Source organism: Haliotis rubra, unplaced genomic scaffold (genome assembly GCF_003918875.1).
Source record: "Haliotis rubra isolate DU_JTF1 unplaced genomic scaffold, ASM391887v1 Scf556, whole genome shotgun sequence".
Lineage (NCBI taxonomy): Eukaryota > Metazoa > Mollusca > Gastropoda > Lepetellida > Haliotidae > Haliotis > Haliotis rubra.
Genome location: NW_025767253.1, coordinates 472,639 through 487,198, shown reverse-complemented (window position 1 = coordinate 487,198; position 14,560 = coordinate 472,639). Strand labels below are relative to the sequence as shown.

The 14,560-nt window shown below is 38.6% G+C and overlaps 1 protein-coding gene across 1 annotated transcript in view; it reads left to right on the top strand.

Moving 5' to 3' along the window:
* LOC124253861 (neuropeptide FF receptor 2-like) overlaps positions 1 to 14,560 on the top strand; it is a 256,788-nt gene that overhangs the window by 151,154 nt on the left and 91,074 nt on the right. The window contains exon 4 of the mRNA XM_046687709.1: positions 10,371 to 10,430. The gene's annotated coding sequence lies outside the window, so the exon portion shown is untranslated. The remainder of the gene's footprint in view (positions 1 to 10,370; positions 10,431 to 14,560) is intronic.

Genomic DNA, 14,560 nt, shown 5'->3' with positions numbered 1-14,560 from the left:
CTATTAAGCATTTAAAATATTTACATCATATCATCATGTAGATGATATTACAGCACATAGTATATATCAGACATATGATTAAAATGATAAACTAACTAGACTAAAACATCATATCCTAACCTCCTTATGATAATATACATACAAAGACATCCAAAGTAACTTACCCCAATAAGTGCAGTGCTATGATAAAGGAGACAGAGTTGAAATAGTTGCAGTCAAGAGTTGAAATTGTAGCAGTGACCAGGAAAAAGAATGTTGGGGTACATAAAACTCCAGATCTGGTCACATGCTCTCGAAACAATAGCAAATCAATCACTGGCCAAGCCGTGGCTGGACCAGGAGTCTGAAGTAAAATAGAACCCAATGCAGGCTTACATAACTTAACCTAGGGATTAGTAGAGTGCTGTGTTAATTCAAAGGGTTGTTATATTGCTTAACTAAATTATATACTTAGGTTTAAAATACACAATACTTACATTCTGCTACATATGTTAACAAGGATGATGATGATGATGATGGCGACGTCCCCTGCTGTGATATTGCTGAAATATTGCTAAAAATGGCATAAAAGCCATCTCACTCACACTGAACAGACTGGGGGTATTTCTTTGCCCACTCTGTCAGTGGAGACACAAACTGTGTTATTTGTTGTTGTTTTTCTATACTTATCAGCATTTGCGAAAAGTAATTCATTGACATTTAACCTCATTTAGTGGATGGAACATTTGTTACATGTTAAAAAGTGTTAGATGCTTGGATGGTCTAAAAATAGCAATACCACTTCCATTTCTGGTTCTGGTTCATATTGAACAATTAGCGACTATATTCCGCAATATTTATAACATAAGTGTAGATTTAACACCAGTGAGCTGGAAATATATATCAAATGCCAAAGGTCAGTTGGCGTTGATAATCCCAGTAGCGACAACATAAACTACCATGATTATAAAGGATCCCATCACACAGCAGTTTCTTGATACATGTATCTACAGATTGGGGGGCAGCACGTACAAACAATTACTCCTTAGCAAACAATATCATCCAAATTTGTTATCACACGGACGTGGAATAATACAGACAACTAAATGTCATCAACAAGATGTATACCATTCAAATCCACACAAATACAGTGTGACTGCATTCCTCCTGATAAGGTCCATACAAAACTCTGTCTGTATGAAAACTTCAGCTTGTTCTTTAGAATTACGTTTAGTATCTGAACATATGTAATTTTGATAGGAAGAAACAATTCCTTTTAATTGAAAGGAGCCCAAGTGAGATGGGGGATTCAGAGCCTGAGGAAATCTAGACTTGCTTCAAGTATTGCATACAGGGTCGAGCAGAAGGGGAAATAATGTGGTTCAGGGACTGTGAGACGGACTAGTTGGTCTTGAATGCACTGGTTTAATTATCTATGGATGTAATAAGAAGGGAAAGCTGTCAGAATTCCTGCAGTGAAATAACTGGATTTAAGTCTAGACACAGGTCCTGAAACTGTGGCAAGCCTTGATCCTTGAACAGGTGAGTCAGACTGTATGTAGATTTTACAGAACAGATACCTTGTCTTCAGGAATGAAATTATAGTGGGGGAATCTCACCTAAGTGTTTTTTAATGTCATAAATATCAACTGAGATTTACTGAGACTCATGTTGATATATTTGAATTCCAAAGACAAAGGGTTAATGTCTGTTTATCATTAGAAGTTAAATAAAGCTGGTTCACTGTACTTTTCACACTCAAAACAAGATATGGTAGGGTAGCCTATAGGTGGAAGGGTTTGCTTGTCACACTGGAGACCTGGTTTATAATCGTTGCTGCCTTAAACGATATTCCAGCAATATCATGCAGGGGACACCAGAAATGGAATTCACATGTTGCACCCATGCTGGGACCTGAACCCAGGTTTTCAGCAAGATGAATGAACGCTTTTACCTCTAAGCTACCCCACCACCCCATTATAAAGATAGGACTTTGTACAGGTGACTTGTATTGCATTTTCAAATGAAGTGAAGAGGTGTTAATACTCGGTTTTATGTTGAAACAGTGCACTGAATGGAATGTTTAAATAAAGTCCGACTTTTCATGAATAAACACAAACACACACGCACGCACTCACTCACTCACACGATCACTAACTCACACACACTTCTCTCTCTCTTACACACACACTCACGCATACACTCACTCGCACACTCACACAGATGCACGAGCGTGCACACACACATTCACGCATACGCTCACGCATGCACACACACGTGTGTGCGCGCGCGCACGCACGCACGCACGCACACACACACACACACACACACACACACACACACACTTCTTCTTTTTTCAATAATTGACCTGCAAAGGTCATTTAGTTTGGAAACCTGGAGATGATCTACAGTAAAGGAAAGGAAACCCATAGAATAGGGGAAAAAAGGAAAAACGTCAACCTTGATGTAATTGAAACTGATGCTAATAGAAACTCAACTCCCTATGTTTAAGATTATATATCTTTCTTCTTAATAGATTCTGAAAACACTGTGGTTGTATCTTGACCTACCATTAAACTCGGATATCTACACCGATGTTTCCAAAGGCGTAATTTACATGTTTGTGTTTTGGGCAACTTTGTGTTAAATATGTGATTTAATTCCCATTTCCGCTATCTCCAGACACCCACATAGCTATCTGTGTTGTGATGTGTTTTCACACTGAGACACATAGCATAGATTACAAAACACAAATAATATTCCTGTGATGCTTTTGCAGTGATTGTAAGAATAACTTCTTTGTTTTTTTATCAGTTCATTTGTTGATATTATCCCTTCGCTAAGTGTGCACACTTTATCATCCTGGTAGGTTTAGGATGCGCTGTGAACTCAGAGAGGCAGTGTACATACATTCCCATCATGCAGCAGGGAAGAGCTGCCATCTACTGGAACAATCCCATAATGCTGTATTGAAGTGCTGCCACCTATAATTGTGATCTTGTTTCACTGTAACACCTGCCCCATAATTTTGGCAGATGATCCAAAAGGTTTGTGAGGTCTGACTTTACCCTCCCAACATCCCACTGTTTTCATGATGATTATATTACCTTGTGCGTGGAACCAACACGATCTGACCTCTCAACCGGTGTAGAAAGTTGGGAGAGGTGATAGGTACCAAACACGTCGCACTCTGTGAAGGAGTTTTGAACATGTCAGAGCAGTAAGACTTCACAATGACGTTCAGGTGAGCTATGTTACGTATTCATATGTGACTGTAACCTTTTTCAGTACTTTTCAAGAGCTGCTGCTTTGAGTGAGTTTAGTTTTACGTGGCTTTTTGCAATATTCCAGCAATATCACAGCGGGGGACACCAGAAATGGGCTTTACACATTGTACCCATATGGGGAATTGAACCTGGGTCTTCGGCAAGACGAGCAAACACTTTAACCACTAGGCTACACCACTGCCCCAGCAGCTTTGAAAAAGTCCACACAATGTTTGGTTGATCTGCATCTTATTCCATCTTGGAGCTATGACTCTTGGTACTATCATTGGAAAATACAGTAGTTACCATTGTGTTGAAGCTAAGATCATTTTGCTAAAGTTGGTCCATAGCTTTACATGACAATCATATATTACAGCATTGAGACTTTATATCTACACCAGAATTATTTGGATCTTAAGACATACATCACAAAAGAAGACATATTTCCATAAATGTTTGTTTTTTTAGTAATGTCAATGAACTTTTTGGATGCAGAGCTATATGTTGATCTCCTATCCTCTACCAAAGAACAGATGCAGACCTTTTTATCCTTTGATGATCAAACAAGACAAAGGTCTCCTTACAGTTGATACTAGGAAAGACAATGGTGGCCTTACAATTAATATTGAGCTAGACATAGGTCTCCTAACATTTGAGCAAGATGTAGATCTGTTAACAATTAGTATTGAGCACGACAAAGGTCTCCTTACAATTAATATTAAGCAAGACATAGGTCTCCTAACATTTGAGCAAGGCATAGGTCTCCTAACATTTGAGCAAGATGTAGGTCTGTTAACAATTAGTACTGAGCAAGACAAAGCTCTCCTAACATAAGAGCAAGACATAGGTCTCCTAACATTTGAGCAAGGCATAGGTCTCCTAACATTTGAGCAAGATGTAGGTCTGTTAACAATTAGTACTGAGCATGACAAAGCTCTCCTAACATAAGAGCAAGACATAGGTCTCCTAACATTTGAGCAAGATGTAGGTCTGTTAACAATTAGTACTGAGCAAGACAAAGCTCTCCTAACATAAGAGCAAGACATAGGTTTTCTGTTAATCTTTGCTAGGGAGAAAACATTGGACTTGCCCCCTGTCCCCTGACTGACAAGGCAGTCCGCTGAGCACAGTACAGCTAACTTTTATTTATTGCAGCTTTGAACCGATTTTCAGTTGTATCATGACAAGTAAGTTTGATGTAGATGGAAAGTCTGAAATTAATGTCCTGGATGTCTTCCACTTTTGTGGGTATGGTGTTGATTATATTTGTCTGTCTGACAGGCACATTATCTTCCGGGTCTACTTCCTAGCCCTCACTGCAATTCTAACGCCCTGAATGAAGCAATTCTTAGGGCTTCCCAAGGTTCTGAATCTCCCATCTCACTGGGGCTCCTTTTCAATCTAATTATGTGATTGTTTGTTACTATCAAAATTATATATATTCATATACTAAGCATTAGTCTAACCTAAAACAAACGAGGTGAAATCTTTAGGGACCAAGAATTTGATATGAAAATGATCAAGAATAAATGGAACAATGTTATTTGTCGTCATATATTTTATCCAAAACCACAATTCTGATGTGAATGTTTTTTAATTGCATATATCCTAAGAAAATTATGTGCTATAAAATATTAAACAGTGGATTTTTTACATGTCACAGATATCGCAGATGACATTCAGCCTACAGAACATGACAAGTTAGATTCCAATTTTCTTAGGCTATGCCTCGTTTTGAACTGTTGCTCGGAGAACAAAAATGATGTCATTGATCATTAATCGGATCCTACTGCGAAGCCATAAACACAACAACAAAGATATTATCACCATGGGTCTTCTTTATGTAAAACTTGACAAGAGACGACCATAACAACATAATCTCATTTGGCGAACAAAATTAAACATATACCACTCCCGAACATTGTTGGAGAAATTGGATTTTTAGTGGAGGGATTGTCAGTTCTGAATCTGCCCAGAGCATTGTCAGGGTCCCCCAGGAGGAATGTATTAGCAGTGATGGGAGGAAGGCAGTTATCTGAAAACTGTCTGTCTGAAGAGTGTCAGCCAGTTAAGATTATATGGTTTTGTGGGCTTCATATTGTTCTGGATATATATTGAGTTATAATGGAAGTGGCTCTGACAGCATGGGCATGATCATGGAGATGAGCCTGTTGGTGAATAGGACAGATGTATTGTGATGTATTACGATGTATCTTGGACATGATCGCTCTGTCCTTGGTGAACTGGTGTTCCAGTTCTCATGTGTGACATTAAGGAATGGGCAATTTTGCCGTTGTCGTTAATTTCTGTAATATCAGCCATAAAGGTAGAATGATTGTGGGTAGTAACTTTCTGATATTTGCACATTTGAATTTTAGTAATAGATGGTGGTGATTGGTCAGTTGAAGATATGATGTCCCAGTGTTTCATTGTTGAACAAAATTAGTTACTTGCATTTTAGTAATTCACAAAGCTGATTGGTCAGTACTGTCATGATGCTTCACTGTTGAGAAAAGTATCTGCGGTTTGTTCTCATCATGTCACAATATGACCACATCTGAACTGTCGGCTGACTTCACTGTTTCCCTGTCAACTTGACTTTTCAAATGTGTTTTCTTCATTTTTGTTCTAAACATGTCTTTGAGATACATATAGAGCAACATATTCGAAACCAAGTTTTACAGATTATTTATCTCTCATGAATGAAGTTATAAAGGAATTAGTTGACGCTTGTTGCTCCAAAAGTGGGTTCAATTCTTCACATGAGTACAATGAGTGAGGACCATTTCTGTCCCCCACTATGATACTGCTGGAATAAAGCTAAAAGTGGCATAAAACCTTGCTCGCTCGCTCGCTCACTCACTCACTCACTCACTCACTCACTCACTCACTCACTCACTCACTCACTCACTCACTCACTCACTCACTCACTCACTCACTCACTCACTCACTCACTCACTCACTCACTCACTCACTCACTCACTCACTCACTCACTCACTCACTCACTCACTCACTCACTCACTCACTGCCCAGATCATTTTGATATAATAATTCATATTACCACATGGTGTTTTTTAGTTTCTATTTCATGTTGAAGTTAAGTGAAATATCTGAGCTCTTTGAGCCTTTAAGAATCATTTGCATGGATAAAATAATGCTTGGAACTCTGTCATTGCATGCATCTTTTGGAATAAGGGAGTGCGGTGGGGTAGCATAGTGGTCACGCGCTACGCTGAAGACCCGGGTCGATTCCCCACATAGGTACAATGTGTGAAGCCCATTTCTAGTGTCCCCAGCCGTGATATTGCTGGAATATTGCTAAAAGCGGGGTAGAATCAAACTCACTCACTCACTCACTTGGAATAAGGATGCCCCTTATTCTGTCACCCTGCCCTTTTTGGATCCTGGGGAAACCCTACTTCCAAAGATGCTCTGTACTCCAATCCAATCTGACAACTCAATATGACCACCGTGAGAAATCCATGACTTCCTGCAGATTAATGTGTGATTTGTACACAAAGCCTTTACAATAACCTCAGACTTTGAACAACTGTCATTTATTTAAGACGACATAATGTCCTCCATAAAGTCTAACGAACAATACAAGAGTAATACTTAAGCAAATCAATCTCCATGAAATAATCATTTCTAAGGTCGGCGCTACTCCATACAGGTAACGATCCCACCATGAGGGGATCAGAAGAATACTTCATTAAACAGATAAGGTTCCCAGACCAATATGAAAGATTTACGGCTTTACTTTGATCCTACTCTCATACTTCGTTCCTCATGGAAGAATGCTTGTTGATTTTCATTGCTTATTTCATATTATTGTGTTAGGTCTGCGACTGGAGTAGGATACACATCCTATTAGACTTGTATTATGTCCACTGACTGTAAGAACGACAGCAGTCCTTGACTGGGATTCAGGTTGATGATGAACTGCTGGGATTCAGGTTGTTGATGTGAAGGGGGTCGTATCAAAAGTGGAAATGTTGATTTTTTGTGATTATCATTAATGGTTCCTGAAAAAAGTGAGTATGGTTTTACATCACTTTCAAAATATTCCAGCCACATCAAGTCAGGGAATGCCAGATATGGGCTTTGGTTTCCGAAGAAAATAGGACATGTTGTCTTTTATGAATTGATCTTTTAATGTAAAAATATTTATTTATTTATTTATTTATTTATTTATTTATTTATTTTTTTTATTTACTTTTTATTTATTTATTTATTTATATTTCACTTGGTTAATTTGTAATCTGTGCTTGTATTAAAGGTATGTAATTCGATATGGTGATAAGACTCGGTGATTTTGTTGATTTATGTCATTCTACCCAGACTGCTGCTCATAACATCACTCACTGGATTCAAGGTACAATTAGCCTCCAGAAAACTATGCTTGTATTATGAGGGTTATTAATGAATCAGGTTAATATCACACTCAGTGACTTGGTTGATGCTACAAATTTCAGTGCTCACAATATCAATCACTTGATTATCTGGTCCAGAGTCAGTTACTGACAGACACAAAGCTGGATTGTTGCTGATCGAGTTTTAATTTTGAAAAACAAACATTTTGTCATAATGAGTATCACACTCACTTTCCCCAAAACCTACTGATAGAAACTGTATTGAGAGAACCTCTGTGTATTTATGCAAGAAATAGGTCTGTCCCTGAAGGCCTGAAGTGAGTTATTACGATATTTTGAATATGACATGGTCCCTCCTACAAAGCTTTTAGCACTAGTCCGTGGTGTGGGCGGATTGGTGCTTGTGTATCTTACAGTCCCTTAAAGTTCACATCTCTTAATAAATCAATTTGTAGCGTGGTTTGATTATTGAATTCTGAGAATGTCCTGGTCCTGATTTCTTTAGCTTCAATAATTGCCCTATGGCAGTCGGCAATTCTTATCATTCTAATGATAAGTGTTGTTAGGGACTGAACAGCCAGATAAGTGTTGTTAGTGGCTGAACGTACAGATAAGTGTTGTTAGGGACTGACCATTGATGTTTGGAGGGGGAGGGGGTGATAAGTGAGTGAGTGAGTGAGTATGGTTTAACACCGCTTTTAGCAATATTCCAGCAGTATCACAAGGGGGGACACCAGAAATGGGCTTCACACATTGTACCCATGTGGGGAATCGAACATGGGTCTTTGGGGTGATGAGCAAACGCTTTAACCACTAGGCTACCCCACCGCCACAGGGGGTGATGATGAGGAAGGGGATTTATCATCACAACTGATATCACTGGTGAAATAAATAATCTCCTGGAAGATAAAACTATAATGACATTGCATCACAATGCTTTTCAGACCATTGTGACATCATTGGTTATCATGATGTCACAATCAAATGACATCACTAAGCTCATGCCATTGAAGTGGATGAGGGTACTTTTCACACATTTAAAGACTGTTAGTATATACAATGATATAACATCTTACAATTCCTGGAAGTGACGCATGCCACATTTATCCATCTTGGTACCCATAGGTTAAATCCTTGTTCACATACCGGGGTTAGAATTGATCTTCAGCAACCCGTGTTTGGCGACTTATCAGAATAGGTGGTCTGGTGGCCTGACTTGGTTGGCTCATGTCGTCACATTCCATTTGTGTTGCTTTATGCTCATGATGTTGATCACTGGACGGTCTGACTATTTACAGACCACCTTCAAAGAAGCTTGAATACTGTCGAGTGTTGGTTATTTAATACCTCGAATGATCACTGGATTGTGTGGTCCAGACTTAATTATTTACAGACTGCTGTCATATCATTGGAATATTGCTAATTACGGCATTTAACAGCAATCACTGGGTTGTCTGGTCTAGACTTAATAATTTACAAACTGCCTTAATGCAGCCATATTAACAGACCACTGTCATTGAACTAAAATCTTCCTGAGTGCCAAATTAAACAACAAGCAAACAATTATTATCTATTTCTTCGATTCAGACAACAAAATATTTTTGCAAACATTTATTCAACTAAAATCCATGATGAAACCAGACAGGAATATGATTTTTGCAGTAAATATTGAATCTCATGACAAAGGATAATGTCTGTCAAAATGACATTGTTGTGTTCGGCCGGTGGGGTAGCCTAGTGGTTAAAGCGTTGGCCGTCACGCCAAAGACCCGGGTTCGAATCCCAACATGGGTACAATGTGTGAAGCCCATTTCTGGTGTCCCCCGCTGTGATGTTGCTGGAATATTGCTAAAAGCGGCGTAAAACCAAACTCAGTCAGTTGTTGGGTTCAATTAAATACACAATTTAAGTTGATTTTTCTGGCCATTTTGTCAGGTATTTAAACAATAGAAAATGCATTTTCATGCTGTTTCCATCGTTCTATATTTTATAGAAACACACAAATATTTAGCTTTGCAAATACTTATTTTTGTTATTTTCTTTACCCAATCAATCAATTAATATGATGTCCTAAAGTGAAAACATGAAAATGCAGCCATGAGCCTCCTGTGCATTTCAAAATAGAATTCATGATTTCAGTGTTCAAAGGTTAAACAACAGAATATGAGATTAAGAAAAGCAAATTGCTCTACAGGAATGAATGAATGAAACTCCATCTTTGACCTTTTCACTTATGATAATAAAGGTTTCCTTAAAATAAATCATGTAAAACATCTAATTTTCCTCCACAGGGGAGGAAGGTTGTGACAGAAATACACTGTCATGCTGTTTGGTAAATATGATCAGTCAAGTGTAATTATGTGGGTTTGGGTTTTACATTTCAGTCAACCAGCCTTACACAGCATAAGGGCCTTGATGAACAAATCATGAGCCCTGAATATGAATATGTACTCATCTCCAAAATATCCAATGGTTCATTAGGAGAGAATACAAAGAATCAGTATCTAGTGTTCTTGTTTGGGGCCACTGTGTCTGACTCAAGAGCCCTGAATATGGTTATGTGTATAAGGATAAACATCCAGAATGTTAAATGGTGAGGTTTCCATAATTTCTAATTATCCTTGCATGAACTAGTTTATGCTTGTTTGGGGCCATGATGTCTCAGTCCAGCCACAGAATGGTTTTCATTGAATGCTCATGTTAGTTTATAGTCTCACATTGCAAACTGATTATTTCCTGTCTTGGTTGCAGCTTGGAACTGGTACTATGATATTGGCGCCTGTCTACTGTTGCCATGGTGACATATATTTGGTAAGTTCCGCTGTCTTTGTTCTGTCACCCTGTTGAAACAGGGTTAACCAATTGTATGATTACCCATGAATTAAAGGTTGAAATTGAGTGGAACAAATTCCTGATATTTGCAATTATGTATGTTAGTGAGAGATCATTTGCTGGATGTATGGACAAAAGTGCTGTGGAATGGAAATTGTTTGTCCCATCTCAAAGAAAAACATTTCATCTTGATACACAAGTCCCAACAGAATAAATGGTCTGTGCTAAACTGATTATCAAAGGTGATGCTAAATTTTTCTGCTCTGTTCAATGGTATGTGACAAAGTACATGTGTACTAAACTACAAAACAGATACTCCCTGAATTAGTAACATCATATAGTGACCGACAGAATACTGACTCTGAGGCGGCCAAGCAGTTCCCTTAATGCTGAACACCAGGCAGGCTAACAACAAGTACATTTTTTATTTCAAGGTCATTTAGGACCCATGAAGGTCTGGGTTAGAATTGGTTTCAGCAACCCATGCTTGTCGTAAGAGTCAACTAATCATGATCAGTGATCGGGTGGTCCGGCTCGCTGACTTTGTTGACACATGTCATCGTATCCCAATTGCGTAGTCGGTGCTCATGCTGTTGATCACTGGATTGTCTGGTGGAGACTTGATTATTTACAGACCGCCGGTTGATGTCGGCTTCATTATCAAAATTGGAAAGGGGGAAAGTAATGCTATTTCATCCATGGCCATATTATACCAGAGTCGATTATTTACAGACTACCGCCATATAGCTTGAATATTGCTGAGTGTGGCGTAAAACTAAACTCACTCACTCGCTCTTTTCATCTGCCAGAGCTGAGGCTTGAACCACCAACCTTCCTGTTTCCAGCAGTTCTGCTATGTCCCACATGACTTTATGCCAGAATTTCCTTGCAGTAAATCCTGACTTACTGTAGTTTATGATGTTTTTTAATGTTTCTTCTTTGAAATATATTTATAGATTTTCTATCATATTTCTTGAGCCAATATGGCCATGAAATGTGACTCTTGTATATTTGACCTTAAATATCTTTTATCAATTATATATATTTTTATGTTTTCTATCAGTTTACTAGAGTCATCTAGTTAACCTACCGATTCCAGAAAATTAATAGCAAGCATATTTTTTAAGAGATTTGATTACAGGTACTGAAGGATGCTGCTAGGGAAAACGTCTAAGAGTTGAGATTTTTATGTGGGTTTAATGTTTTCCTGGCATAAAAAAGCTGATGGTATCGGCACAGCTGTTTGGATGATGGGGAGGGAAGCTGTTTTCACCTGTGGTTATGGCTCGATGACCTGTTCGTTGCTGCAGCAAGATGAGTACGGTAGCCATATTTGTTACTGCAAACTGTTTGTCAGTCTAAGCAGTAGAGGGTGATTGTTTTGTGAGATATATAGGAAATAAGCATATATAGACAAACTTTCACTTTCAGTGAATTGTCTAAGGAAGTATCTAGTTGTGACAAGGGACCAACCTGATTCAATCTGTACCAGTGTGGGGGGCGGTAATGGGTAGCCTAATGGTTAAAGCGTCCACTGGTCATGCCGAAGACCCAGGTTCGATTCCCCACATGGGTACAATGTGTGAAGCCCATTTCATGTGTCCCCTGCCATGATGTAGCTGGAATATTGCTAAAAGTGGCGTAAAATCATACTCACTCATTCACTCACTCACTCACTCTACCAGTGTGAAACCCAATTTAATTGCAACCAGTGTGAAACCCAATTTAATCGCAACCAGTGTGAAACCCAATTTAATCTCTTCCAGTGTCCTACCTGATCTAGTTTTAGATGTAACCTGCCTGATTTAATCTCTACTTATGTCTTATCTTATTTAATATCTAGCTAACAGTAACTGTCATGATTTTGCCTCTACCTATATCCTACTATATATAAGACCTACCTGTAACCTGATTGAGTTGCCCTCTACAGTTGCCCGTCGATTTTTGACAGGTTTTAATCTTCAAAATATTTTCACTTTTTATTGTATAAATTGTTTTCGTCACGATATGGCTGAGATATTGCCGATGTGACGTTAAATATTAACTCACTCACTCACTCCAGCTGTGACCTATCTGGTTAAATCTTTATGAACAGGTACAGATCCAGGTTAGAACTGGTCTTATCCTAACCCTAACCAAAAGTAAACTCGCGTGCTTTCAAAGATGGCTGAATAATCCGGTATGCTGTAATCTTACCGAAAAAATTATCAAGTTGTCGGTCCAAGAATATTGTTTGCATATTCTTCAAGAAAAGCATGTCTTGAAGTGTATTATGATATAATGTCGTAGCTAAAGACCAAGCCAACCCTCCCACCCAAATATTATGTGCTTGTTCTCGCCTTATCTGGCCCCTTATCTGTCATCAGCTGCTTCTAAAGATCCCATAGATCTACCTGCAGCTTGTTTACCCACTCTTTCCTACCTGTCAAAACATACAATAACGGATGTAGTGTGCGTTATCTGTTTTTGTGCAAGGATCATTTGGAAACCATTATATGACTAAACATACAAACATGTTCGTACACTGAGAGCAACATAGACTAGCAACTAATCTCTGAAATGAACATGCTTTACAGAAACTAAGAGTTCTTAAAAATGAAATATGATGAAAAGGAGATCTGAGACTTTCTTCATTTTCGAAACTGTGGAAATATGGGCTTGCCACATATTCTAGACTTTCATGGGCTTTCTTGTATGACAGACTGAGAGCAATGGTGTGATCATACATTCAGTATGCTTAGATATGGCACCTTGTTGAAAGTAGTTTTCTTTGAAATTAAGTGATTAATGGTGGGTAAAGTTTTGCTTTTGTGATAAAGACCAGGTTTCCGGTCTTTGAGTGGTATAGTGTGTGTTTTGTTTGTTTGCTGGTTATGTGTGATGAGACCCGGTTTGATTCCCCACATGGGTACAATGTGTGAAACCCCATTTCTGGTGTCTCCCGCTATGATATTGCTGGAATATTGCTAAAAGCGGTGTAAAAGTAAACTCACTCACTCACTCACCCACCCACCCACTCACTCACTCACTCAGTGTGTGATGTTACAGCTATAGGGGCAATGTGTAAATACATCTTGACCAGACAATCAAGTGATTGACACTAGCATTGATCTAGATAATAGGGATACAATGACGTGCATCAACTAAGCCATCAGGCTTGCACAAGTCTCAAGGGCAATAATTAATAGTTTAAATGAAAACTTCTGAAAAAATATAAATAGCAGACTTGCGTCCTTATCTAGATCTCAAAGAATAGAATTACAGTCATCCCTCCCCATCACGCGGGTCTTGGGGTCCATGCATGACCCCACGCGTTATTAGACACCCGCGTTATAGTAACGATTACATCACGCGGAACAAAGGTTAAGTAAAATCGTATTTACCATGGACATAACAAAACTGCTATTTCGTGTATTGTGCCCAGTCAAAACTATATCGTATTATTGTAGGTGTGAAAAACTTACGTTGTAAATGGGAATAGATGTATCTACATGAAACTTGCAATCAAACATCACAAGACATGATAATTTAATTGTTGTTCCTGTCATGCTACCTGTTATTCAACTAAGCCGGAAATAGCAGTCAGCTGTGCACAGACCGATGTTTTGGTCCAATGTACCGGTGTCGGTGATTCAGATGAAAACGATCCAAAAATATAACATCAAAGAATTTCTGTTCCATTATCAGAATAATTTATATGTCAAGCAGTTATTCTAACAGAGATCATCGTATAAGTATAATGCATGTTTGCTATGAACAAATTTAACATAATAATAAGCATTGCTAAGCACTTTGGGTTACCTGGCTGGATACATTTTACATAGGAGACAGTTTGACAAGTCACCGATGTCTTCCTGCGGTACGTGCCACTTTGATTGTGAAAACAAAATGTTGACAATTAATTGTCAAATATGACTTCAATGAGCCAATAACGCGGGTCTTGGGGTCAATGGATGACGAGGCTGTAATCTGTTCGTGATTACTGAGAAAAATGTGAAATTGGTGCTATCGCAGTAGGCGTGAAAAACGGACCCTCACATAATGTGGTAAGCGGACGTTTCACTCACGGTTTCTCCGTTGTTATTGTAAACAGTTTTAATGAATGAAAA